The 24801-nt window shown below is 44.3% G+C and overlaps 1 protein-coding gene across 6 annotated transcripts in view; it reads left to right on the top strand.

The window, feature by feature from the left end:
• foxp1b (forkhead box P1b) overlaps positions 1-24801 on the top strand; it is a 173642-nt gene that overhangs the window by 27574 nt on the left and 121267 nt on the right. For all 6 annotated transcript variants that reach the window (XM_080774872.1, XM_080774870.1, XM_080774871.1 and 3 more), the window contains exon 3: positions 8002-8063. The gene's annotated coding sequence lies outside the window, so the exon portion shown is untranslated. The remainder of the gene's footprint in view (positions 1-8001; positions 8064-24801) is intronic.

Raw genomic sequence — 24801 nt, 5'->3', positions numbered from 1 at the left:
CCCTCTCTCTCTCCCGCCTTGCTCACTTGCTTTTTATATTTCTTTCTCGCCAGTCTTTTTTCCCCCTTTTTTTATTTATTGTTGGGTGATATTACACTGTCAAAGATTATCATTTTGCAGAGGCATTAGTTACCTCTTGTCTTTGTGTAGACTCACCCAGGCTGTTTCTATCCTGGGTGAGGCCTAGTGAGGGGACGGAGTCAGAAAGATCTTTTAATGTCACGTCACAGGTTTACAGGTGTAAAGAAGTGGGTGAAATATTTTTCCACTCCTGAGAAGAGAGAAAATTGACATCGGCAAAATGTCAAGGTTGATTCTAGGCGACTTGGTTAGAGTAGCGTGCATCTACTGTACCACCAGCTGAGTCCGCAGAGATGAAGATGATGCTAGTGAGTGATAGTGGTCAAACATGACACCGTGCAAATATGAGAGAGAGAGAGAGAGAGAGAAACTGAGATGATGAAACCATTTGTGAGTTCCCCTCTCTGGTGAGACACTTATCTAGCTTTTTTTAACCGCTTTTACCCTGGCACTTCATTATAGGTGAACATTAAATAAATAATAATACAAAAATATACATTGCAATGTATTTAAGAAAGAAAAAAAAAAACACAAAAATAATATTGAAAACGGCAGATCAGCAATTTGAACTTAATATAATGTTAGAAATACACTGACTGTGGTGAGAGTGCAAAGGGGCAACTGAAACTTGATTTTCTTCGCTTGAACAGCACAGGAACAGCATTTACTGACGACAGGAAAGCCATAAGATAAGGGGACTTTTTCAGAAAGAAAAAAAAAGATATCGTCACTTACACTTTTTGTTTGTTATTTAGCTCGCCTTTACGATAGCATCATAACACACTTTCCTGCGGTTAGACATGTCTCTGTGCTGCACATGTGCACGCACGCAGCCATGCACGCAGCCATGCACGCAGCCACGCATGCATGCACGCAGCCACGCACGCAGCCACGCATGCATGCACGCAGCCACGCACGCACACATACACACACACACACACACACACACACACACACACACACACACACACACACACACAGTAGTAGCATATGCACACATACTTGCACTTCTGTCCTCCTTTAAAATCTGCGTCGTCATGGTAACTGTCAGGGGAGGATTTGGGGGTCTTCTAGGCAGTGGTCATCACACCTTGAGGGAGGAAGTGGGGCCTGACAGACAGCCACTAAGTGAAGGTGATTTAGTGCAACACCTGGTGGACGATGCTAAGAATGGTCCCTTCTGTGCCGGGCTAGCAAGGAGCTACAGGCTCTCTAAGCAGTACTGCTGCCAACTACCATACAGTACCTCAGACTAGGGCTGTGCCATGTGGATAACATGAAATATCACACAATTATTGACCATATACAGTACTTTGATATCGATAGTGTATGTATATGTGTGTATATGTACCGTATATATATATATATGTATGTATGTATATATATATATATACTGTGTGTGTGTGTGTGTGTGTGTGTGTGTGTGTGTGTGTGTGTGTGTGTGTGTGTGTGTGTGTGTATATATATATATATATAAATCTAGGAAGAAATAACCCTTATGCCGTATGACAATATTACGATATCCGAAACACCAAACCATATCTATTATCTGTCTCGTATCACTATATCTGTAAATATTATCCAGTGAATTGGAGTGAGCTAATCTGCCTCAGACCATGGCATCTCATTTCTCCCCCTTTCATAGTTCACCTTGAGCCTTACATGTGTTTCTAACCACACCGTGTAATTGCTCTTCCTTTTTATTTAATTTTAACGTCTAGATGTTTTTGAAGTCTGAAACAAACGTGTCTGGTTATTGTCAACTAGTCTTTCCTGTGCAAACACAATTATGGGCATGCACCAAAGAAAACATGAAACAAAAACAAAAAAAAATAGAAAAGAAAGAAAGAAACTGTAACTGTAAGAAATGGACAAAGACAAAGGAAGTGTCCAGAGGTGGTTCTGTGTTTGGACGTTGAAAAGGTGGGTGGTTGTGAAAAGTGTTGAAAGAACAAATGTTGCAGAGCCCTCCCCTTCCTAACAGGAAGCTGAGGATAGAGATGGAGTGGGGGGGGGGTGAGGGGCGGACGGGTGGCATGCAGAGCTCTGGCTGCTACACCCTGCCTCTGACATCATCACCCTCTGTTCTTAAGGAGTGCAGAGGACCGCATCACAGTGTATATATACGCACACTCACTTGCTCCAGAACCGCGTGCGCACATACACAGGGAGAGAGAGAGAGAGAGCATTGCTCACTCTTTGAGTATATGTGTCTAAGGCGACAATATGCTCTGGCCTTTCATTGTGTTAAAAGTTTTATTGCATTTGATTTGTGTGTGTGTGTGTGTGTGTGTGTTTTCTTTTTCTTGACTAGTTTTTGTTTGTCAGAGAAAGGCCTCTGTTCCCTTAGATGCCAGCCAGCAGTGTTTTGCGGAGGCAGCGCCTTATCTGCGCTCGAGGTCTGTACTTTAATGGGCTTTATTGATCTAAACAACATCAGGGGTTGCGGTGATGTTATTAAGGAAGAGATAACTTCTGTGTAATTCCACTCCAGCAATGTATTAGCCTTTTATTGGTCTAAATAACTTTGCCTTTTAGACAGTAATGCCCCAGTAAGTCACAGCGCCTCTTCATGTCGGCAGGATCTTAATAAAGCATTTCCTCTGGACATCCTGCTGCGGAGAGAGTGAAAAACGACAGGTTAAAAGGCATGCTGGGAAGTTTCCATGCCATCACCGTAAATTATCTCTTTTGAATACATAAATAAAAGACGTAGTGCAGAGCCACGAACGGAAAGGCTCCGAGGGAGGGGTTGCGGGCGGTTAGTGCCAGCTCATTGTCCGCTTCGCACACAGAGGTGCTCGGAGTAATACACACACGCGCGCACACGCACGCACACGCACACACACACACACTGGAAATGGATCAACTGCATGAATGCTGTTACATGTTATAAGCATAGGGCTTCATCATGACTTGTAAAAGGAATCATGGCTGTAAAAAATACAAAATCTGTGTAATCCGTACATATTAAATAGACGGAGCGATAATTGGTTTCGGAGGCTGTTGGTTATTGTTCGTATTTTGGTTATTGATTAAAGTGTGCAATGCTTGACTGCAAACTTCTAAATGGACACTTGCAATTTTCTTTCCTTTCAAGGGCAGCGTATGTATGTAATATTTATATGAAATAACGATCCCATTTATCTAGAAGCATATTTTCAGGGGGTGGTGGTGGTGGTGGGGGGCGAGGGGGTTATAATTTGCAGCTATTTAAAGCCTTGGTTTTGGTAATGAATTATTTTGTCATCTCAGCTGTGATGAGATTCATCTTTAATAACTGTAACAATTATTTTATTAAAAAGAGAAGCCATGCATTATGGCTATCGCACCAAGGTCTCGAGCTGGAAAGGATTCTCATTAAGAGCATTATATTACCCCGTAGTGCTTTCATTTGGATGTCCCGCTGAAATTACATTAGGTGTCAACAATGCTTGTGTTAGAAATAAGCAGTCATATTTACAGAGGCTCCAGCTTTTTCATCTTCTGGCTGACACCAGGAGATGTATTAAAGGAGATATTAATGCTCTGCATCTGATTAAGTCACTTTAATAGGAAAACTCCCCTAAAGTGTTGACTTTTAATATAATGCAAGCAATTGGGTTCTCTGCCTTTTGGCCTAAATGTGATTCTCAGCTCCCATGGAAGTTCATGGATGTTTTGATGGTTTTCTTCGCGATTGATTTGAAAAAACTGTGCGCTCATTTTCGACATTCAAATTGTAGACAATTGATTAGGCTGTTTGTCTTAAGATTGATTCAGCAGTGTCATCTACTTCCTGTGTTTCTTTTGTTCGTTCTTTCTGAGGGTTTGTGCTGTGTGTAGCATTGTGTTATTTTAATGGTTTCAGGCCCAGGGTTGCTGCTAATGACACGCTTGTAATTGTTTGTCAGTGTGGTAATGTGTGATTTCCTATCTCCATGTGAAGTTGGACATTTGATGAAGGAGGGATCTTGTCAGGAAGACAAAGTGCTCCAATTTGTCACCGGCTAAATGAGCTTCTCTCCAGCCATCCACTTGCTTTTCACATCAGACAGATCCCTTCCTCTGTTATGCTGTATTTCCATATTCTGCATTACATTTTGTGGCAAGGACAAGAAAGAGCATTAACTGCTAAGTTTCCCTTTGTGGGTTTGTGTATAAGAAAGTGTATTTTCCCCAGACGGTAACAATTTGTTCAAGTGAATGTAGCTTATTTTAGTACACGATACATCTGTGGCCTTGCTTTTACTTGTGTGATAAATTCTGAAAAGTCACAATAGCCAAACAAGGAATCTCACCAGTACTACACCACCAGTATACAGGCACAGATTTATGAAGAAATGTGTTGTTATTTTGCTGAAAGACAGAAGTGAAATTACAGAGAGTTAGGTAATAATTTATTCTTAGTGTTTGGTGGGAGTGATCACTTCCTTAGAGTTTTGAGAAACATACAGTATTTCACCATCTGAGACCTTGCTTATTCAGTTGTCACCGTCGTTGTCATTGAGATTACTTTGCAGTGAGATTCCCCTCCCTGTATTACTGTCATGTCATGAATCTTTGATATGATGTTCCATAAATAATCCTGCCTATCCGGCTGTATTTCCACTTCCAGTGATCAAAGTAAGGAAATGTAGGATTTACCTGTCATTCCTTGTAGTATCTTTGTAGTAGTCACACTTTTATTAAGCACTTAAACCCTATATATTTTGTTGACCAAGGTCCCCCAGGGTCCGGTACTTCTTGGACGCTTGGTACTTATTTTTTCCCTCTTTGTTGAAAATAGCTGATCTACAAGTTCACATGTTGTGTTGTGATTTGTTGTTGTGAGCTTGTAGATCTGCTATTTTCTCTAGATGTTCACTTGTTATGACATGTCCCGAGTAGGCATGTGGTTAACAGACTGCTTTGGTTTGTGATGGGACTGCATCCATATTGTGTTGTTGGGGGATCCCTGCTAGTTAGCAATCTAATGAGCTATACAAGCCAAACAAAGGAGGGATGATCTGAGAGAGTCTCCAGAGGGAGCTACTTATTGTCACAAATGCCTCTGTGTCGACTTATTCCCTCCATATCGATTCATGCCCTCATTGGTTATGCTCGGTTGGCCTTTGCGGGTGTAATCAGCTAAATGTAGACTCTGCTTTCTTATTATTACCTGGATGCTTAACACAGTTTTTTTTCACCCGCCTTCAAGGACAAATGGTGTGTGTAGGGGAAGGCTGATCCCGTGCGAAGTCCCCGAGCTCTCGCCGAGCAGTCGATCCCCTTTCAGCACCAGCTGTTCTCTCAGATACACCAGGCCGCACTGAAATTCTCTTAATATAATTCCGGCGGACTCAAGAGAATAGCGCAAAACAAGCGTGCCAGCGAGGAGAGCGTTGCATTTTTCATCAGCGGGCCTCAACTCGCTGAGTTAGTGGGCAGTGCTCTCATTCATGAGCAGATGTTACACTCTGCAGTTAATGTGAACTTACTGGCCTCTCTGCCATCGGCTGCAAGGACGTTGGCAGCGACCTGGCATCTGAGAATTACTCCTGGTAAAAAGGTGTGGGCATGGAAAGCGTAGCCCTGGCCCCTTTTTTAGCCACTTCCAAGCCCAGGAGCTGGAGCCTGGACAGGGGGGGAAGGCACTGACAGCTCATCCGTCTTCAGGCCGACAGTGATGAAACGCTCGCCACGGTTTGCTCGGGGAATAGCAGTGGAATTCCTGCAGACAATTTCCAACAAGTTTTATCATAAATATTTTAGTGGTAACGCTAAGCACGACACTCGGCAGGTGAACACATGTGCATGTGAACGATAAGTAGCAGAATGTGCACAAAGGCCTCTTGTTGTTGGTATATATGGGGTGGTTAACGCGGAAGAAGTGCTTGTTTCAATACCCTTGAAAGAGGAAATTCATAAAAGTCAGGCACCTGTGATGGGAGGAATAACTGTTTGGCCCTAGCCAGGCTATGGCCGATGCCAGCTGGTGCTGTGGTCAGCCTGGTGGGTTGTATTCTCTCACCAGCCGGGTAGTTTAAGGCATCTGCACGCCAAAAGCTGTTCAGACTGGGGGGGGAGGGTGAGGGTTTGATGTGGCCTTACTGCAGATCGGTCATACTTTGCTAGCAATTAAGTGAGAAATTGAATAACGAAAAGGCCTGTTAAGTGCTCTGAGTGTGTACTGTACTGTACGAGACTGAAAGTTTATTAGTAACATCGCTTCCGTTGTGTGTAGAGAGAGAGAGAGAGAGAGAGAGAGAGAGAGAGAGAGAGAGAGAGAGAGAGAGAGTGAATGGCGTGACAGTTTTAAGTTGTACATGAGGGACTGAAACTGAGAGGGAATGACAAGCTCTTGTTTCCTCTGCACACACGCCTCATTTTCACTTTTCTAATTGGTCGTTTTCAGGTTGGCTTTACGAGAGCAAAGCTAATTAGTGTTGCTAAATTCAGCAAAGAAAAAAAAGAAGTCAGGCGGCATGATTGTTCTGGTTTCCTCTCCTGTGTCAAGGCGCTCAACAATAAAATAAGACTAATCATTTTCCAAATTGTGCTTATTTTTAAACCCAGTGGAGCTGAATGTCACTCCTGTTCTCTTGGCATTTTGTTTGGCAGGGTCAGGGCACAGCGGTTGCCCTCTCGCCTGTGTGTCTCCCTTTGTGATTCGTGGGAAGTTTGTGCCCTGGTGTGGGGCCAGTGGGAAAAAAAACAATGCGTGGTGTTTTTAGGTGGGGTTTGTTTCTGCTTTGATTAGGGAACGTCCTGCTGACAGGATCAGCCCGGCAAGTTTACAGTAGCTCTGACATTGCCGTTACCTTTATTCAGAGCGCTCCAGCTGCAGCGAGCCCTCAGGAAGCCCCGGCGCAGGCCCACACGGGCGTCTGGCGGCCCACAAAGGGGGAGAGAGCGAGCCCTGTTTGAGTTGGCAGACGCTCTCCCACTCGGGGAACTTTTGCTGCCTCTGCAGAAAAGGGAAAAAAAAGGGGGCCAGTGGCGGCGGGCTCTGCTTGGAGCAGCCGTGATTCCAGGGGCAGGATGGACTTTTTTCCACCTCGCCTCCCTTACAGGAAACACATTTTGCCGTTTCTTCCCTCCGCAAAAAAAAAAGTGAGGGAAGGAGGTGTATAGCCGAGGGGCATGGGGTAAGAGGGGGCTGAGAGACGGGCCTCGGTCAGCAGAGGTCCAGTTGGTACTGTGTTGCAGCAGTGGTCATTTTAGACAGTGAAGCAGCTGTTTGAGATGGCTGCTTGCTCTGTTGGGTGTTTAATTTATAGAACCAAGTTTATAGGTCATTTTAACAGCGTGCCGTAAAACTTGCACTATTTTTTATTTTTCCATCAACACCCGTGGGATTTGTCTTCAGAGGCCAGTAATTAAGAAACGCTTGATCTAAGGGTTAAGGAGGAAGAGTGTTTAAATGCAATTAGAGCAATGCTCAAATCAATTTGAACTCAATTACAGTTTTCTGAATGTGTCATTATTTGTTTAGTCATGGGAATTCTCGTTAGAGATGCTAAATATGTATCTGAAGATATTTAAAACGTAGGAGGTTGGGGGGCTGCGTACGCTCTCTGGAACCTAGTTAATGTTGCTTTAATGAAGAAGAGTTTTTGAAAGTGACCTTCCACCCTCCTTTCTGTTCACACTTTCTCCTCAGAGACACACACACACACACACACACACACACACACACAGACACACACACACACACACACACACACACACACACACACACACACACACACACACACACACACACACACACACACACACTCTGTGGTTAAAAACGACTTTGCTGTTGCTCTTTCACAATAACGGGTGGTGGTGGAAAAACTTAAACATTTAAGCTTTCTATTAGTCACCTTTGTATTTCAAAGAATCGCCACCGTTTCACTCTTAACCAACTCTTGTTTGTCTTCCATCTCTCTCTCTCTCTCTCTCTCTCTGTATCAGTGGTGGGCCTCTACAGCCAGGAGACTCCAGTGGTGACATCCTGTGTGGAGCCACAGATCAAAGTAAGTGACTAGTGGCAACTTCCCATATCAGTGACAGCAGCAACAAGCTAGTTCACTCACTGGCACATTACTACAGAGACTAGTGTACACTATAGTTCACTCACTGGCACATTACTACAGAGACTAGTGTACACTATAGAGCAGTGCTTCTCAACCTGTGGGTCAGGGTCCCCATATGATTTTTGGTGGTTGGGGGGGACGGGGACGTGAAGTAATAATTAAGGACCTCAAAAAGAAGTATAGACATTGGCCAAATTGTGAAATTAAATAAGAAGGAGGCAAACATTTTTTTAAAGCTCACAGCGTGGCACGGTGAGATTGTAGATCTGCTATTTTCACAATAGTTATCTGTGGAAACGAAAATTGAATGCCTCAACTCCTACTTTCCAAGTGATTTTCAGGGTGGGGGTCCCCAGTTCAAATATGATTATTCTGGGGTGTCACGGCCTGAAAAGGTTGAGAACCACTGCTATAGAGTGTAGAACAGTGGTTTTCAAACATTTTTATTCCAAAGACCTTGAGAGTGTATAAATTCAATTTATAATACACTTTTTACACAAAATTAAAGCAATGTTACCGTGTATCTTATAATGGCTGAGAGGTGTGATGCCTCCAACAATCTCATGGTAACTAAGCATATTTTATCCAGATTTAGCTAATTATGTCTGTGAACAACACATGAAAACCGCTAGCATAGCTATGTAGCAAAGCGACCGAGACATTGCGAGCTGCGTTAACGAGGAAGTAGGAGTTGCTTGCTGTCTTTACAAGCCCGCCCGGAGCAACTCATTCACCGTCCTTACATCCTATGAGCGCGGGCGGTGCTTCGAAGCACCGCACGGCCAGGGTTTGTAAGGAAAACAAGTGCTTCCCAATTCCCATACAGTACCTAGTTCAGCTACAGCGCCGTGGGAATAAATAACGCACCTGGGATTGATATAAACTGATTTAAAGTGTAGATTATCATGAGACTGATTTAAGGTGTAGATTATCATGAGACTGATTTAAGGTGTAGATTATCATGAGACTGATTTAAGGTGTAGATTATCATGAGACTGATTTAAGGTGTAGATTATCATGAGACTGATTTAAGGTGTAGATTATCATGAGACTGATTTAAGGTGTAGATTATCATGAGACTGATTTAAGGTGTAGATTATCATGAGATTTATTAGTACGTGGTCTAAACAGAAACCAGCCAATCCTAATCCCAGCCAGACTAACCGTTTAAGGTCCATTTAGTTCCATTTGTACATTCTCCGAGTTACAGACCTCTAAAGAGTTCATTTGGAACCCCCTCCTCAAGGAACCCAGAGGGTCCCTGCAGGACCCTAGGCTGGTAAACCTTCCAGGTCACGTGAATTCACATTATCATTATGTTTTCTGCAGAGGGTGTGGGTGTTATTCAGAAACCAAAAAGTGGAAGAGCCAATCTGCGTCTGCAATCAGAGCCCTGTGTGATTGACAGACGTTGATTGACTTCCACAGACTTCCACCTTTCCGTTTCTGCAAAACGCTCCCCCCAGTGCTTGGGGTCAGAGCGGTCTGTAGAACGACACATGATGATGTGAATTTACAGGATGGTTTAACCAGGCTACACTTTGGGAACCACTGCTATAGACCATGAGCTCACAGACACACGCAAACCCTTTGTTGACATACACTTCTACAGAAGTCAACTGTTTTTCTTTTTCTTTTTTGAAAAACTAATTCCTGCATCCCTTTTCATACAAAAGGGCATTGTATTATGATTTTTTTTTATTATCAAAGGAGTCTTTATTAAACGCATGTAAATGTGAATGTTGCAAAATGATAAATGCCAGGTTTTGCATAGTAACCGGCGCCCTTTTCCGGAATGGCTCACCTCAGCAGTTCCTGATGCGGTTCTGTATTTACATCACTTTGAATAAATGCCAAAATGTTGACAGTGTGACAATGCACGGTTAATACGAGACCCGGGCCTTCTCGCTGTGGCACCGGGCAGCAAGGAGACCCCGTGCTCCAGCTGAGACTGAAAAGAGAATCACAGGTCGGCATGGCGCTTCATGTCGGCAGCCTCCCCATACACTCCCTCCCGGACTATCCTAGAAGTCATTACTCCGTGTGTGGTGTATAAACACGTCAAAAACAAACAATGACCCTGGGCAGGTTCCACACAGCAAAACAATTTCAAAGCCAGGAGTGGAGTATAAACACAAAACATGGCTGACCTTCACGCGGGTAAAGCTTCACCTTAAACCTAATGTTTGTTTTAAAGTCCCTTTCGACCTTGGCACGATGTAGTTTACGGTCTACTCATTGGTTAATTTTTGGGCTCCTTTCCCCCCCCTTTCTTTTAAGGTATATATTGCTCAGGTTGTATTCCGTGACCATGTTGTTATGTTGTGGTCGAGCGCAGACCTTTGCAGTTTGCACTGCAGTGCGGAAGAGTAGATTTGTCATGCATGTGTGGCGATAACACATTTTTGTCATTTAGCTCACACTCTTATGTAAGAGCAACTATACAAAGAGCGAGCAGGGCCTACATGCTCCTCAGGCACATGATCATGTGCACAACAGTATACATGGCTATGTTCATTCTGCCTCTGTTTTTGGAGAATCTCATCCATCTCTGCTCTTTTTCATTTGAGAACATGGGTGACTACACCCCCCTTTTTTTCTTCTTTTTCTTTTAATAAGACCCAGCTGCCGAATGATCAAATAGTGTCCCTAATTAAAGCTTCACAGTTCAGCCATGTAGAAGTCTCCCTGGAATGATAACAACCTGTGATATTTCCAGAGGAATTCACTGGGCAAATCTCAGAGAAGAGAAGGGGGTGGGGGTGCATTGAGGGAGACAAGGGGTGGAGGGGGGGGTGGATTGGGGGTTCTGTGGGTGGGGAGTTGGGGGGGGGGGGGGGGGTGGGTGACGGGTCTCGTGGCTAATGAAGGCCTGACTGATACTTGGATGCAGGTGTTTAAACAAAACAAATGATCCCACTTTGAATGTGTACGAGCCCTGTAACAGTGTGTTCCCTTCCCTTTGCACTGTAGGCTGTGGTGTTTTGTGTTGTGTTATATCAGGGGCCTGGTAAAAACGGCAGTCACAGTGATGGATTGTGCTTTTGAAACCATCCAGCTAAATTTAAATGACTGACTGTGCCATTGTGTTATCTTTATGTAGCGAAAGGACGCCCGCCCGATGTAAAACGTCACTGAGCGTTTGTACAAAAGGCTTGATAGTACACGGAAACTTTGACTATTGTGTTATTTGACTACGTGAATGAGGGCGCTAAAAAGTGCTTTTTCCCCACCTTCTAAAGAGGGATTCTATTTACATAACATAACCATGTCGGGATTGATACTCACTGTATGTGAAATTATTCACATACAGTAGATAAAATCATGATTCGTCTCATTGTCCAATTGGTTTCTTCTTTGCATTTTAGATCAGAATATGTCACTATTCAAAAACATTTAAAGAATGGGTAAAGAGAACGGGAAAATGAAAGTAAAAGAAAAGATTCCCACTGATGGAACTTCTCCACCTCAATTCATGGGCACTTTTCATCTAAATTATCCATGTAATTCAGAGAACTTTTGAACATTGATTGGATAGACAAGGGCATGAGGCCGTTTTTAACATAAGTCCATCACACCATTAATACATACTTCTCTGGGCTCTTTGGCGCTAGCGAGCCCTCACATAGTTGTCCACCAGAAACTGGGTAATTAGATTTTTGCTGATTTGGCGCCTGCACTTCATAGATGGGTGGATTGGATGGACGCAATTAGCCATGGTCACTCATTATGTGCTTATACCTACAATACCTACCTACCTACAGTACCTACCTGCTTACCTACAATACCTACCTACCTACACTACCTACATACAATACCTACCTTTGCTTACCTACACTACCTACCTACAGTACCTACCTACAATACCTACCTACCTTTGCTTACCTACACTACCTACCTACAATACCTACCTTTGCTTACCTACAATACCTACCTACCTACCTACAATACCTACCTACCTACAGTACCTACCTGCTTACCTACAATACCTACCTACCTACACTAACTACATACAATACCTACCTACCTACACTACCTACCTGCTTACCTACAATACCTACCTACCTACAATACCTACCTTTGCCTACCTACACTACCTACCTACAATACCTACCTACAGTACCTACCTGCTTACCTACAATACCTACCTACCTACAGTACCTACCTACAATACCTACCTACCTTTGCTTACCTACACTACCTACCTACAATACCTACCTTTGCTTACCTACCTACCTACCTACAATACCTACCTACCTACAGTACCTACCTGCTTACCTACAATACCTACCTACCTACACTAACTACATACAATACCTACCTACCTACACTACCTACCTGCTTACCTACAATACCTACCTACCTACAATACCTACCTTTGCCTACCTACACTACCTACCTACAATACCTACCTACAGTACCTACCTGCTTACCTACAATACCTACCTACCTACAGTACCTACCTACAATACCTACCTACCTTTGCTTACCTACACTACCTACCTACAATACCTACCTTTGCTTACCGACAATACCTACCTTTGCTTACCTACAATACCTACCTACAGTACCTACCTACACTACCTACCTACCTACAATACCTACCTACCTACCTAACTTTGCTTACCTACAATACCTACCTTTGCTTACCTACACTACCTACCTACAATACCTACCTTTGCTTACCTACAATACCTACCTTTGCTTACCTACAATACCTACCTACAGTACCTACCTACCTACTTGATTACCTACAATACCTATCTACCTGCTTACCTAAAATACCTACCTACCTTCCTACAGTACCTACCTACCTGCTTACCTACAATACCTACCGTACCTATACCTACCTGCTTACCTACCTACAGTACCTTCCTACCTGCTTATACTATAGCTTACCTACCTACTGTATCTACCTTGGTAGATAATGCATTCTGTAGATGCTATTCACACTGCTACACTGTTCAGCCTTGAGGATTGATGGCTTCTCACTCACTGGGCGGTTGACACTAGGCCACACAGGTACACGTTGTTCCCCGTCAGGCTCTCTGACCTCCTCATGTTCCGGCCTGTTTGTGGCGCAGGTCTCCCTGTTTGTAAACACAGGGAGAGGGAGAGGGAGGGAATGCTGCCGCTTGGCTCACAGACAGTGACAGTATGTGACAAGCAACAGATGTGTCACACGGCACGGAAATCAAAACAGCCCTACACGCTATCAGACATGACTCCCATGAAGGGAGGGGGAGAGAGACGGAGAAGGACTATCAGACATGACTCCCATGAAGAGAGGGGGAGAGAGACGGAGAAGGGGGGAAGGGTGTTGGGGGGGGGGGGGGGGGGGGCTCCCAGCGTCCTGTCGGGGAGAGGACAGGCCTGTGAATGGAAGTTGCTCTCTCTCTCTTATAGTCGCAGTCACTCTGTCATCTGGAGTCCACGCCGCCACCTCAGATCACATGCACCATGTTGCATTCAAAGAGCCTCATATCAACCATATGAGAGGTAGAGTCTCGCAGTGAGACAACAGCCCAAGGGAACGTCCGCTCAAATACGCTGTGTGTGTGTGTGTGTAGGAACAGATGCGCAGGGGTGATGAGACACAATAACATCATATGGCATCATTCAGAAAGATCAAATCAGCCCTGTGTGATTTTCCTTTTTTCTTTCAGTCCCTGGAAAGAAGTGGGTAATGTTCAGTGTCATTGTCAATACGTCGCCCCCACCACAAAGAGCACGGGGAGAAACGGGGACCAAAGACGTGCCGCTCACACACACATAGACAGCCACTTGATGCAAAGCGATTGTTCTGCTTGACAGCAGCAGTAACAGCGCCGTACACGTCGGCTGTAGCGAGGGAGTATGTTAATGATAGCCTCTGCAGTTTAATCTGACCATCAGCCACACAGCCCCAGAAGCAGAGAGTGTGGGCCCATGTGAATCCGGCAGAAGGGGGGGAAATGGGAATCCATCATCTGAACGAGTGAATGGATGAAGGTGCTGCGACAGCTGCTTGACTGATCACGCGCTGTTCGACTGTCACCCGGCATCTGTTTACCACTCCGACAACCACATGAGTGCATATATCCACGGGTGTAATTGAGCCATTTTACTGGGCCCGGCTGAACCTGCACTAAGTTATAGCCCAACTTTCCATTACCACTGTGTGTGTGTTGTGTGTGTGTGTGTGTGTGAGACAGGGGGGGGTCTTACTGATCGTAATCACACCCAGCAAAACACTGCTATGTAAATACGGCATTATCAGCATTGGCAATTTGTTTAAGTGGCATGGACGTGGGTGATCCACTCTGTAAAATCCTCAGTGTGTACAAATGGAACCGAATGGTCCATTTGAACACATTCTGAGTTAAGTTGGCACTCAGAAGTTTTCCCTTGCACACATGCAGCCACCCCTGTGCCTGTGACACGGGCCACATACAGTAGACAGCGGTTGTTATGAAACATTGCTAACTTGCATTTCTAACAGGGATATGTATACGAGAAGAACGTAATCAGGAAAGTGATGATAGCATGTCTAATTTTCTTTGTTTGAAAAAGGATGCGCGTGTTATGTACTCAACCCCGTTATCTGGCGGGCAAAACTAAATTGTCAGCGTTCGTTCACTACAGTGTATGGAAATTGAAATGGGAATATCTAGATCTAAAACATGTCATTTCAATATTCAAATGTTAACACCAAACAATATAATGCATTATGGCTCTTAGTATTTGCATACAACCCTGTTTGCTGCTGTGAGCGAGAGAGGAAGGGAAGAGAGAGGGAGAGAGATAGCGAGAAACGGTGTGAGTGCAGCAGATGGGGGCATGCAAACAAAGCTTTTGTCTGCCAGTTGTAGGCAAATGGAAACACTCATTTGTTCTGAAAACTGTATGAACTTTGTATGTTAGTTCCGTATAGCCAGAAGTGCACGGATATTTCATATGCTGTCATTACTGTATGTGCTGTGAAAAAAAGTTGGTTTTAAGAGGGGTTTCGTCTTTCTCCCAATTAAAAAATAAGTTTTCCGCATTTTTCAACGCATGTGACCTCGCCAAAAAGGCTGAATGTAGAAACACAGAACATTTCCCGAGTTCATACAAAGGAACCAGTATTTTTGAAATGATGTTGTTCCTCCGAATAGTTAACTGAATTACACAGCTTTTATATTACACAACATTTATTTTTTTCCCAGCCAAGCCTCACATGAACCTTTCTTTACAGGTTCCCACATAATAACAGCTATTGTATCACCACGGTCGGCACATTTGGGAGAATATTCCACTCGCTCCCTTTCAGGAACACACTCTACGCACCAAACGTACAGACTTTCGTCCTGGCTCTCTCCTTCATCGTGGGAATGAGACTGTAGGTCAGACATGAAGAGCACAGACGAAGAGGGAGGGGGAGAGAGAGAGAGAGAGAGAGAGGTGTTGGGAGAAGGACCCTGCCACTGTCTGACAGGGTTTAACATAGTGAAGGATTGCCCGTCTGAGCGGTGACATCTGTAGCCACTACCAATGGGCGGTGTAATTAAGAGGAATCAGCGGTTTTTAATTCTATATGCTACATAATAACACCCCCCTCCCTCGCTCCAAGTAATGAATAATTTAAGGAAAAAAGGGGGCCGTATACGACACTTTTTCACTTTGTGTTTAAATTTAGCCAGTGTCGTTGTCCGGCAGTGATTAATAGTTTATCGCTCTGGACTATACATCTCCATGAAATATCTCTTTCCATCTGTCATTAAACTGCACATGGAAATTGGTTATATTTCTAATCAGGTACTGCCTAGACACTTAAAAAAAAAAAAAGCAAAAAAAAAAAAAAAAAGCAGAAGAAATTAGAAAAGGAAATAGCCAGCGTGATGTACTCTTGTGCAGGTGTGCCTGTGACCCAGTATAGCACATAATTAGTGCAGTCTTATCTCCAGCGCTGCGCCTCTGAACATTGCTCACCCAAAAAAATACACTAAACCATCTTTTTTCTGTTCTTCTTTTTATGCATGATAATTGAATTGAGAGCTCACACATAGGGCTCACAATAGGCATCCTAAATGTGGTTTTAACCCATTCTGACCTGAGATCAGATTCATACGAGGTTTCCACTGGACACACACTGGTCTGATGAACCCATTCTGACCTGAGATCAGATTCTAAAAATGTCAGTCGTTCTTCGATTTTTCAAAAATAGCAGACCTACAAGCTCGTATCGCGCCACTCGGTGGCGCGCTACGAGCTTGTAGATCTGCTATTTTTCAATAGGTAAAGCATAACATGATGCCAACACCAAAATGGGTGCCCGGTCAGAATGGGTTAAACAAGTCGGAGGTTCTGCGTGGCAAATCCTAAGTGAGCTGTACTAATGCCGCTGTAGCCCATGGAGGTGGGTTTGTGCTTGACCAGGGAGCCAGAGACTGGCTTCCCTGTCAAGTAAAGATTAGACCTCCATTTCACCATCGAATCCCTGGGAAATCTCTAATGGAGGAACTTGGGCAGGGCCGAGCTTTTAACCGCACACGCGGGGTGTTTGTGAGGGTCCTATACATGCTTATTTGTGTATGTATACACCTGGGTGGGTACAGCGCAAGCTGTTGTCTCCACTGTGGCTGCGGTCATTGTTCCTGTGTCACAGATCATTGTTATTGTGTCAATCACCTGATATAAAGTAGGACGTATTTTCTTCCATGATGATTCTTCTTTTATTATTTAGTTCTTAAGAGGCTCTGCTCCTTATCTGGCATGATGGCTATATAACTGCATAGTGTCTTTATGGTACAGTACAGAGCAATTCATCTTTTTCCATTTTCCCCACTGTGCGTTGTTGAAGTTAACATTCTTTTACTGAATTATTAATTTGCGTGTATTGAATTATTGAGAGAAGTTAATTTCTGATCAGATTAATATTAAAACCCTGTGAAATATTCATGGCTGCTGTTGAAAGCGATGAACTCCGAGAACTATTAATGTAATCATAAACAGACAACGTGGAAGTCACATTTTTTCAGACTGACTCCATTCCTTTTGTCCCAGAAGTTTCACTCTACTCTAGATGGTTGAATATGACATATTGTAGTATCGCCAACTATTCGCTTGAATGCTCACCTAATGTCATTGGCCAGTCCTGCCCTGGAGCTAAAGCAGTGTCCCGGCTTGGGTGAAGGTCAAACGCATTTGTCTGCAGGTGACCTTTGTCACTCTCTCAGTGAGTAAGCTGAACTGCAGCCAGGGGAAAAAAGTTCCAAAGATGTTGCACAGCCAAGTCTTTAGTGTTAATTTATCCAATTGTGCACTCTATTTACACTCTCAGAGTTAAATTAACACCCTGGCAGAGCTCCGGACTAATAAAATCCTCATCCAAGGGCCAGAGGCTGAGCTGAAATGAGGCAGGATGAGGCTCAATCATGTTTTTCTTCTGTCATAAAATAAGGTCTTTTTTTCCCTGTTTTATTTAATTATTCCCTACTAGAGTTGACATAGAGGAGGTTAAATCTGTTCTTTTGTCAGTTTTGATTAAACCCGTCTTTAGATTAGTCGTATTCAGCAAAGATTTGATATATTCTTAGCACCTCCTCGGTTTGTTATTACAATCGTCCCATTGTATTCATAAAATATGGAAATCAGGAGAAAATAAGCCATTATCGTCACCATAATGGTAAGCACCTTGAAAAATATGGCTACTTTAATTATGTTTTAAATGCTAATGCTAGCAAAGAGCATAATAAAGAAGGCATGAAAGTCTAGCTCTTCACAATCTGATAGCCAGGGAGTTGCAAATTATTTCAAATATTTGATATTTAAATTATTTTCAAATGAACAGAGACATGAGCAGAGCAAAGGCGAGTAGTTTCCCCTGGTGATCCTTCAGGCGCCTTTGTTTCCTTGGTGTGACTCAAGCTCATTAATGTTCTAAGCATGTGAGAGAGACAGACCATATTCCACAACCCATAACACCGCCTCCCTCTCCGCGCACGCAACCGCACACACACACACACACACACACACACACACACACACGCATATTTTACATATACCTACTGTGCACAAACATGCACTTGCACTCGCACGTACGCACGCATGCACACACACACACACACCAAATCCCTCAGCCTTTTTAAGTCCACTAGCTCTTTCAGAAAGCGATGGCCGCCGTGCTGTCCTGATTAAAATGACAATAGTCTAATTAACTCGACCTCGGTGTCAGTGCACGGAAACGACTGATGGCCTGACGGTTCCTGTTTGAAAACTCTTTGTCTCCTCTCCATCCAAAAATAAGACGTTTTCCTTTTTTTTTGTGCTCCAGCAAAACGCCTCAACCCCATTCATCGAGATTTTCTAATGGCAATTATTTTTCATAAGCTAATTAAATCTAGTTTCTTTTTTTTTCGTCCTTTGGAAATCCTTCTATGGAATCCTTGAGGAATTTGTCATGTGGCGTGCAGCGTTGCAAGGACCTTCCAGCAATGTTATTCATTCAGAATACATATAGTATAACACACTATTATGAAATGTTTGTGCTCGGCTTCATTTTATTTCAAGCACGCTCGATTATTCTCATTGGCCACTCCAGTGACCTCTGCCTCGGAGTGGGAGGACGGTCTCTTGCCCTCTTGTCCTCTGTGGCCGGAGACAGATAAATAGTGTACAGAGATGATGCTGGGCCCAAAGCAAAGGACCATAGTATATAGTATTTTATGCAGCAAGTATCAACTAGATAGCACGCCTGCTTTCATGCTCTCTGACGGTCCGTATTTGAAAGTGGGACGTTTGTGCTGTGCGTGGCCTTCACAATCCTTTAACGTTATTTGATGGGTTTGTCTAAAGGAAGAGAGAGAGGGGAGAAGAACAACACACACATATAAAAAAAACTTTAATGACTGAAGTAGAAACAGCTTTTTTGTTCTATTCTCCTTCTGCTGGTGATTAAGGTCTATAGGGAGATAATTACGCTTTAGTCTGGAGTTAATGAAACGAAAACGTCTCTTTTCTGCTGAAAAGGAAGGGCACATCTTTTGTGCTGCTATCTGCAGACATCTCCCACCCCTTGACAAGGCACACAGAGAATTGGTTTTGTTTTAAGGGTGGAACACCCCCTCCGCCACCCGCCTCCCCTCCCCGCCTGTCAGTGTGCGACCGATATGAGGGATCTCTCGACCCAAGTCAACGAGGTTCACTATATTCTCAGCACTTAAGCCGCTGTGCATTCTTGCTGTTGTTGTGCGCAGAGGTAACCCCCAGGAACAGTGGAAATTAAATAAAACACATGGCAACAGGTCATGTAGGAACCGAGGGGGGTCCTCTGGGTCCTCATTCCAATCAGTACATCATGTTGTACTGTTGCTTACAGCTCCTCCTTACATGTGCCCCCGTTAACCGCGGGGAACACAAACTAACATGTGTTCCACGATCTGCAAATGACCCCTTCGGTGTTCAACATGAAAAGGAGCATGGCGATTTTTGAATTTATCACACAGCAAACACAGGAGCCATATGTATCGTCTTAACTTTGGGATTGCCCGTGGAGAAGAGACGCCTCCTTTGAACACTACGGCGGGGTGGGTTTGACCCTTTCTTTTTTTTTCCCTTTCTTTTTCTTTCTTCTGTTTTTTTTAGCCGTTCATTGTCTGGTATGCTTGGAACGGCCGCAACACAGCACAAGTGGTGACCAGAAAGCACATATTAAACTGTCCTTGTGGAAGATCACATCTGGTGTGTGTGTGTGTGTGTGTGTGTGTGTGTGTGTGTGTGTGTGTGCACACACACACCACCTCCCCAACAGAACTCTCACATTTCATCATCTGCTCTCCAGCGCCATGGCACTCCGGCATAAGTTGGCCGTTCTGGATCCATCTGTTGTTATTATTTTCCACTGATAATTGGCTTGAACAATGGAATGCCTGCCCCCCCCACCCCCCCACCCCCTCCCCCCCCCCGTCTTTGAAACTCTACACCCTGTTTATATTCCAGAGGTCTCATTTCTGCTCTGTCCTCTCACTCTCCTCTCTCTCTCTCTCTCTCTCTCTCTCTCTCTGTATCGCTCTCTTTCCCTCGTCTCTCACCTCCCCTTCCCTCCCTTCCTCTCCTCCTCACCTCTCCTTACTACCTCCGTCACCCAGTGGCTGCCCTCCTCCTCTCTCCCAAGATCCTCCCCCTCCCTTCTCCCCCCCCCCATCTCTCTCTCTCTCTCTCTCTCTCTCTCTGTGCCCCTGCTCTCTGTTTGAGAGGGGGCTCACATGAAAATGACATCTTTGACTGGCCACATCAGTATGTGTCACTCAGCATCTAAAAGCCAGCCCCTCCCCTCTCTCTTTCCCCCCCCCTCCTCCCTCTCTCTCTTTTCTTTCATTTGGAGAGAAGCTCAGCTCCGCTCCCGTTCTCCTCGGTTCACTACAGGTTTTTAAACCATGACACTCTCTGACAGATCCAGGCAGGCTTTCTCCAGGAGTCTCTTCACACTACCGCCAGATTCTGCATTCATATCCCGAAAGAGGGAGATAGAGAGAGAGAGAGAGAGAAAGGGAGAGGAAGAGAGAGAATGAGTGAGCGGAAGGAAGAGGGTGGGAGGCAGAGGGATGGAGATGGGATGGGAGGGAGCGAGCGAGGGAAGGAAGGAAGTAGGGACGTGAGTGAGAGACAGAGGGTCTTTAGAAAGTAAGACGTGGACAATGGATGCCGGTCTAAGTCACTTTTTTCCTGCCTATTGAAATTGGGCTTTTATTTATTTGAATCCCCCCCCCCCCCCCCTGATGCACTAGGAGGTGTCTCTAGGAAGGAACACTCATGGAGATGAATGAAAGGTGCATTGTAGTTTTTTTTTTAATGTTCCACTGGACATAATTTAATGAAGAATCCCCACCAAAAATGACCCAGTTTAATTCATTAAATTAGATATTGGAAATTTTAATTAGAGTTGAAGAGCTGTAATTATTGGGTATCTTGGTAAAAAAAAAAGAAAAAGGAAAAAAAAGAAAGAAAACCTGAAGTCCATACCATGCTTACAATGCCAATAATTTAATTTAAAATTCAAAGAATTTTACGGATTGTATTAGTAGCCAGAAGACTGCTGCAAATGAGATGAAAAAAACAAGGTGTGAATTTGTGCATTGAGCGAAGAATGCTCGTTGTGTATCTCTAATGAGATGGAAAGTTGCATGAGGTGGAAGGGGCGATGCTTAAGTGTCTTACTTATTTCTAAAGTAGGCATGCTAGGTGGGGCTCACGCAATTTCCCCCCAACTTTCATAATGCTTTCATAATGAGTATTATTCTCTACGTTCTCCTCTCTCTCTGCTGTGTTTGACCGCGTTGATGTCCATTCGTTCTGCCTGCCCTTTTCTAATTAAAAGAGGCCTGGACAGGTAGGGCTCTCAGCAGGCGTGTGAGCAGTTCTTCATTTGCTGAGTGTTTGTGTTTATGTGAAGGGGCCCTCTTCCTGCATATTTAATCTATAGAGCAAGGCACTGGCTTTTGTTGTGTTTAGACCACATACCTCCAGACAGTCCTCAAGACTGGAGCCTGGACTCCAGTGCACAGTCAACGTGGTCTATTACTCACACTCAACTACCACCCTACTTCTAATGCTACTATACTAATACTACTAGTACTATTCTACTACTGCAGCTAACACTCAACTACCACCCTACTTCTAATGCTACTATACTAATACTACTACTAGTACTCTAGTACTACAGCTCACACTCAACTACCACCCCCTACTTCTAATACTACTACGACTACTACTACTACTACCACTACTTCTACTATTACAGCTCTGTACATTCTGGTGTCACTGGCAGGTTTTCTCCTCTTGCCTTACTTCAGAAGTGGACAAAAAAAAAAAGAAACAAACAAACACTATCTGTGGAGGGAATGTGCATGAATGTGAGGGACCGAGTTTCATGATAGTGATGAAAGTCTGTTTCACTGTTCATGGGTAAGTCTTTAAAGGTTTTATTGTGCGCGCTCTCTCTCTCTCTCCTTCTACCTTTTATGGTTGTGTGTGTGTGTGTGTGTGCGCGTGTGTGCGTGTGTGTGTGTGTGTGTGTGTGCTTGTGTGTGCGCGCGTTTGTGCATGCACTGTAGGCAAGTGTAGTGTATGGTGGCTTTGTCAAATGAGACTGATTACTGAATGGCTGTCATGTTGATGATGAAACACTTAACGGCGTGATGTGTCACTTTGGTGGAACATTAATCACTCCTTTAGTAGGCGTGTCACTTCCATGGGCAGGCAACCAAAGCCTTCGGACTACCCTCAGAATTGCCCAGTCACTCACACACATTCCACTTTGAAAATCCTACTCTATCTCAAGCTATGTTCAGATATCGCTACTGTTACATGTTCGGTAACTAATTAACATACGTTGCCGGCATATAGGCAGTATAGGAGACGCGTCCACACATGCCCTATTTTCCTGTACAGTTTGCAGTCTGTACCGTTCTCAAAACTTCTCATTCTTGATGGAGTCGTACAGTTGTCTACTAGTTGCTACTCACGTGAGATATGACTGTAGCACAGGGGTTCTCAATGTTTTTGGCCGGGGACCCCCGGAAATACTTTGGCAACGTCTCAGGACCCCCGCCCCGCCCCCTCCCGACCCCCAATATAAATTGACTGCTACAATAACCTTAATTATAGAGACAATACACCATACGCCCAAAATAATTTTGCGACCCCCCCCCCCCCCCAAGGGGTCGCGACCCATGGGTTGTAGCACGCTGTAGCACGCAAGACTAGGTATTTGGTGCTGAGAATTATCAATATAGCAAACTGCTATAACTTCATCCGTTGAAATAAAAAAGAGGAGAACTAATGGTCTTCTCCTGAGGAAACCGCTATGAAAGCTACCATTTACATTTCACCATAATAAGATTGTCTCCCTGGCGAGAGACAACTCGCCAGGGAATCTGAAGGTTCCTGGTTCTATCCCCACTCCTCTTGGCTTCATCTCAAAAGTATCCATGAGAACCGTAACATCAAACCCCTGATTGTTCCCGACGTTGATGTCTTGTATGGCTGCCTCCTTGGTCAGTGTGTGAAGAGGTGAAAGACGGTCTAATCAAAATCATTCATGTTACTCCACCAGGTCACCCGTCTCCACGCCACAGTGCTGCTTACATGACAAGAAGTGTACAAGAAGTGTGATGTTCAGTCGGGTTTTCGGAATGTGAATGTGAATGAATGGAGCAATAGAAAGACAGGACGTCTGAATGTGGGAGGGGAGTACAGAGACACCCAGAGCTAGCAGATGTTGTTGGTTGACTGTAACATGAACTAATAACGAAGGTATGCGAGCAATAAGGTGAAACTGCTCTAATAACGCGAAATGTCACTTTAAGAGCAGCCCAGCTGTTTGCTAGTATCTATTCACACAGAGGAGACCGTGTGTGTGTGTGTGTGTGTGTGGGGGGGCATGTAGGCACTGCGGTGGTAGTAAGTGGTAACCCCCGCTGTGAGGGCATGATGGTTTCACTTCCTCGTCTCCCTCTCCTCTGTTCGTCTTCATCCGGGGAAATGGAATCCGCTGCTTATCGATATTAATAGCACAGGATCTGTGGTGGGAGAGAGGCAGCTAGGGCATACAGTATAGCAGGGACCTGGGAGAGAGAGGGTGGCAACCTGATATGGCAGAGGCAGAATTGGCAGTCCTGCCACTCGACGGGCGGAAAAGGAATTGGCTGTAAAAATAGGATTGCATAATGCACGCTGTATACTGTGCATTAGCCCTTTGTGTGGTGTGGTGTATATGTGCAACGGGGGACTGCACGACATCTCTGTGGCCACCTTGGGTCCAGTTTCATCATGTGTCTTTCAAAGTGAGACTTTGTGCCACCGTAGTGTGTGTGTGCCACGGTGTCTTAAGTGTGTTTCCTTTGCCGTCCCGTCTGTAAGTTATCAGAGGAGGAGAGCAAAAGTACACGCAAAGTTAAGTATTCTAATTATTTGCTCAGCGGATCAATAGATCTCGGTAGACAGCGAGCGGTGTGATTTGGGGTCGGCGGGGGGGGGGGGGGTGCCTGTGTTCAAAGAGTTCTGTTAACATTTAAATAGTGTAAAGAAATGCACCGTCTTGTTTGTTTTGGGTTTGGAGTGAAATTCCACTTCCTTGGTATTACGGTTGCAAAGCTCCCTGTGTGCTGCTCTGTGTACTTTGTTCTTAGCTCAGCAAAACGTGAGGGCTGGTCCAAAGAATCTGGTGGTGGTGGTGGTGGTGGTGGGGGAGATCAGACAGGCCTGACATTCACCAGACTGCACTGTTGCCTTTTCAGCCTAGAAAGAAATTGTGAAGAGGGGAGAGAGAGAGGGGGGGAAAAGTCCCCTGAAAAGGGCCTGGTTGGAGCAAAGTAAAGTTTAATTGGTGGGTTTGGAGCCTGTTTTCATGTCAGAAAGTGCCATTGTTTACAGTCTGTGTGGGTGTACAATATAATACCAGGATTCTGCCAATCGCATCAAAAACAGAAAAATATGCTCCACTTCGTTGCTTTTTCCTTCAAAAGCCTTTTTTTCCTTCTTTTTTTTTAACGAGACTCGGTTATGTTTTTCATTGAATAAGTCCGTCTTAATAAAAGTGTGAGAGAAACGAGGGAGAAAATAATGTGCAGTCAGCCCCTTTAGGAGATCACATGTACAGTAAGCAAGCAGCTGCGTTTGTTGAGAAAGTGAGTCATGCTTTAGATTTTCCTGTGTTCCA

The sequence above is a fragment of the Protomyctophum bolini genome (genome assembly GCF_963924005.1).
Source record: "Protomyctophum bolini genome assembly, chromosome: 2".
NCBI lineage: Eukaryota > Metazoa > Chordata > Actinopteri > Myctophiformes > Myctophidae > Protomyctophum > Protomyctophum bolini.
Note: the sequence above shows the minus strand (reverse complement) of the source record. Positions and strands in the feature narration are given on the sequence as shown.